The sequence below is a fragment of the Nannospalax galili genome, unplaced genomic scaffold, assembly GCF_000622305.1.
Source record: "Nannospalax galili isolate Female #2095 unplaced genomic scaffold, S.galili_v1.0 scaffold386, whole genome shotgun sequence".
In the NCBI taxonomy this organism is placed as follows: Eukaryota; Metazoa; Chordata; class Mammalia; order Rodentia; family Spalacidae; genus Nannospalax; species Nannospalax galili.
The window spans coordinates 6,243,368-6,248,012 of NW_008356676.1; the positions used below are offsets into that span (position 1 = coordinate 6,243,368).

The window sequence follows — 4,645 nt, forward strand, 5'->3', positions numbered from 1 at the left end:
ATATAATAAAATTTTTGATAACTGTTTCATACATACTTTGTTTTAGTTGGTTCACCTTTTTCTACTCTCATATTCCCCTTCCTGTTTTCATGACCTATACCTACACTTAATCTAACACTATGGAGTAAATATTTGCCTAGTATTAATGTTTTCTAACATGAAAACCAGTGACACTCTGTTAATCTCTGTTATTTTGTATGGATTCTACTGTCGTTTTTTTATTTCTCTCTCTTTTTTTTTTTCTCTTAAAATGTTTTTGTCAGAATAACTGACAATTTTCTGTTAAGCATTTTGATCTTTTGTTACAATAAGGATTTCAATCTTGAAAAATCCCACTCAAAATATCTGAATCCTTGCTGTAAAGAACTAAAAAAAGTCCTGATTTGTTTTTTAAAGGAAAAAAAATATTAAAATGCCTTTAGCTTGATAAATAGAAATAATGTCTCTCTGTTCTACTTGATGTACATAAATGTATGTTATAACTTAACATCAAACCATGTGAGAAGAGTCCATTCACACGTTCTACTCCATCATATTGCGGCTTTTTAAAAACAGCTATCAATATTCTTTTGATTTGGGGATAGCAAAAACAACCAAAGTTTCAATCTCAAAGCAGCTCCAGAAGGAATTAGTCTTTCTTCTTGTTCAAGATAGTTCTTGGCATTGCTTGAAGTTGGAAACGTATCTGCTCCCTGCTTCTTTTCAGGAGAGATGCACAGACAGCATTAATGGCTGTGTCCAGAGCCAGCTTCTCTTTGTTTCTTGTTTGTCCTGCACCTTTTGCCAGCAGGAACTGGATGAAGTCTGCATAACCTTTCTGGCAGCAGTGAGCAAAGCTGTGTCTCCCAGCTTGTTCTGCTTCTTCAGCTCAATGTTCTGCAGAGTAAACTTCCACTGTATCTTTGTTACCCCATGACAGGCCCAGTACAAGGCAGTGCTGAGCATTTCACCCAAGTCATTGTCTCCACCTAGGTCCCAACACCTTGTGAAACAGGTCAGGTTGCCTTTTTGCAGCTTCAATCAATGGCTTGTCAATTGAGGCTGCTCAACCACTTAGCTGCTTGGAATTAGACCAGTCCTGGCTTTGCAGGTTCCTTTCCACCACCTAGTATTACTCGCATCAGTGATGTAGAAAATATCACCTTCCTTGAGGTGCAATTCATCTGGAGTTCTGGGTGCAAAGGTACCTAGAACTCTGAAGCCTTAACTAGCCCTGATTTGATCGGTCTAGGAGGCAGCTCAGATATTAGATTTTCTGTAGCCTCAGGATCCTCGTGCAGCCTGTGTGGAACCTTATGACTCATTTCTTTTACTGAGTGATAGATAAAATTTCGATAAGTAATGGGAGGTGTGTGAGGAATTGTTCCTCATCTGATTCTACCTTTCAGTCTGTTAGACACAAATCAAGCTGTTTCAACCAAGATAACTCTAATTTAGAAAATGGTATGAATTGAAGCTGAGCTACAATCCCCTGTAAGTATTGAAAAAAGTGATTTTCTGCTACTTCTATGGTGCAATGTTTCAGTCTCTTCTTAGTATGCAAGATCCATTTCCTGTTAACCTTACCTTACAAGACTTTTGAACATATTGTCTTATATTTTAAGGATCTAGACTGCAGGTGTGTTGACCATACATTAAATGTTAATAATATTTCTAAATGCTATACCTAATAATATTAGCTTTGGTCTTTCTCTAATATTTGACAGTATTCATAAGAAAGATATTCAAATGTACAGTATAAATTTCTCTTAGTGCAATTCCTCCTTGACTAATCTTTTTTCCTCGTAAAATTCTACTCACATAACCCTTTATCCATTCTACCAATTAAATATTGACTAAACAATAAATCTTACTAGGTACTATTACTTATTCTGTATGGAAAATTCAAAAGGTTTCAGAGGCAAAATGATTTGCTTTACTGAGAATTTCAACATAGACAATAATTAGTTTTATTAAATATTTTGATATTTGACGTCAGTGAAGGCAATGAAAACAAAGAATTTTGAAGGTATTTGAAGTTAAACATGTGTCAATGGTTCTTCTTTATGAGGCTAGTTAGAATCAATAAAAGACTGAGCATGAAACAGAGTAAAAATTAGCAAATGAGATATTATATTTGAATGTTGACACAGACAATGTAAAGAACAGGGTCAGTTACTGTGGGCCTAAAGGCCCCACCTTGCATAGGTCCAAAAGGAAGTTACTGGGGGTGCGGCCTGTATTGCTTTGAAAGTCTGAAGAATACTTCCACACTGCTGAGGAGTGCATGATCAGCGTGTGACCATCCTTAAGATATACCCTGGGCAGGGGGGGTGGTTTTCCAGGTGCCGTTATAAGCTTTGGAACACTTGCAATAAATGAGTCCCAGCTTGGCTAGGCTCCCCGGTAATGGGGGTGGTGTGGGCTGGTGAATGGCATGCTTACTCATCCCCAATTCTCACCTCACCGGGGTTGTGGGTTTGAGTCCTCGGCATCTGGCGCTCAATGTGGTGCTTTAAGGAAGGTGAAAAGAAGAAAAGAAAGAAGAACTGAAATGGACTGGGGTCAATGGAGGAGGTTCGGGGTAAGCAAGACCCTAAAAATGGGTAACACAATTTTTAAGTTTGAAGACCCAGTGCTTAAAGCGCTGCAAGATATGCTTAAAAGCAGGGGATTGGATTTGTCAGATCCCGTAGCTCAAAAGGTTTGGGCAGAGGTGATGCATTTGGGTCCCTGGCTACTTGGGGCTAATATTTTTACTGGGGATACATGGGAACATGTGGAACATCTAGCTCGACAAAGAGAGGTTCAATTGGGGGTTGATCCACTGCTGGAGTTCTACCCTATTATTTCAGCTTTAAAGGCATGCTTTCAGCCGAAAGCCCTAAGCCCTCAGTGCCACCTCCTGACCAGCCTTCAGAAACCCAGCACGGGAATCATGGGAAGGGTTTGAGGAAGAAGGCAGAAATGCAACAGAAGTGAATCCAAAAGCTGCCAAAATACCAAGCAGCACCTTGGGCGTGCCCTGGCCAGCTTCAGGGCTTCCTGAAACCCTTGAAAACCATTCTCATTTCCAGGATTCTGGCCCTACTCAGGAGGCTTCTGTGAGGCCACGGGTAGAAGCGTATCCTATTAATGTAAACCCTGGAGGCATGTGCCCTGACCCCTGGTATCCCTGGGAGGTGAAGGAATTAAAGGAATTTAAAAAGGCGCTGGCTGAGGATGGCCCGGGATCACCCTGGGTAGATACTCTCCTCCAAGGCTTGGCTCATCAGCAGTGTACTACAAAGGATTGGCTGGACCTCACCAAATCAGTCCTTCGTAGCCCTATATATATTAAATGGTGTGCCCTCTTTAAGGAGGAATGCAGGATACAGGCTGCAAGGAATGCAAGTTACTCACTTAAATCAAAAGGTAAGGGCTGGAGAGATGGCTCAGTGGTTAAGAGCATTGACTGTTCTTGCTAAGAACCTAAGTTTGTTTCCCAGCACCCACAATGTGGCTAACAACCATTTAAATTCAAATTCCAGGGGATCCGATGCCTTCTTCTGGCCTCCATGCATTTGAATGACATGAATGAACTTACATACAGACAGATAATACACTCATATACATAAAATCAAAATAATAAATAAAATATTTAACAAATAAAAAGATAACTTGTCTGTAATTTGTACATTTGGAATATACAGCATAATTATTTTTAAATCACCTCCTGCCTAACTCTTAGAATCTTTCCACTCCTCTTCCACAATGGTCCCTGAGTTCTGGGTGGGTGAAGTTTAACACAAATGACAGAATGTATGAACTCCAGTTTAACACAAATGACACAATGTATGATTTCCAGTGGGGAGTTTAGGGAGGATGGCAGTGGGGGAAGAGGGTATAAAGATGATCAGATTGATTGACATGTTCTATATAATATACATAAAAATTCAAAAAAAAATTTTTTTAGAAACAATTCCAGGGATCAGAAACCCTTCTGGCCTTTGTGGGCATTGGCCACATGTGGTGCAGTTACATACATTCAGGCAAAACATTCATACACATAAAATAAAATTAATAAATAAAATATTAAACAAACAAGGTAAATGACTCCTGAGAAATAATACCAGGTTGATCTCTGGCTTCACGTAGATGTGCACAACTGTACATGCACACATGATCATGTACACTCAGAGATACACATATATACACACACCAAGACAACTTCTTTAGAGGATGGTGTGATAAGAATATGAGGTAGGAACTGGATAAGTACTTAGGGTTTAAAATGACCCCAAAGAAAAATAGCCAATTTCTTGGCTAGAAGTCAAAACATCCTTGGGCCTTTTAGCAGCATACTCTGTTCCAAAAGTCAAAAAAGTCCAATGTACTTGGGAGCTCTTATCTAATCCCTAAAATATTTCGGGGTTACTTCTTCAGAGGGGGAAATGTTAGCATAGCAAAATGCCCCATTAAAAGGAAAAAGGAAGGAAAGGAGGGAGGGAGATATAGAAAGAACCAAAGAAAGAAGGAAGGAAAGAAGGAAGGAAGGAAGGAAGGGAGGGAGGGAGGAAGGAAAGAAAAAGAGAAAAAGAAAGAAAGAAAGAAAGAAAGAAAGAAAGAAAGAAAGAAAGAAAGAAGAAAGAAAGAAAAAGAAAAAAGTGATCTGGAGATATGGGAG

At 39.4% G+C, this 4,645-nt stretch overlaps 1 pseudogene; it reads right to left on the reverse strand.

Annotated features, from left to right (window-relative positions):
- Nucleotides 1-545: 545 nt before the first annotated feature.
- Nucleotides 546-1,304, reverse strand: LOC115067890 (annotated as a pseudogene).
- Between the last annotated feature and the right edge of the window lie 3,341 nt (nt 1,305-4,645).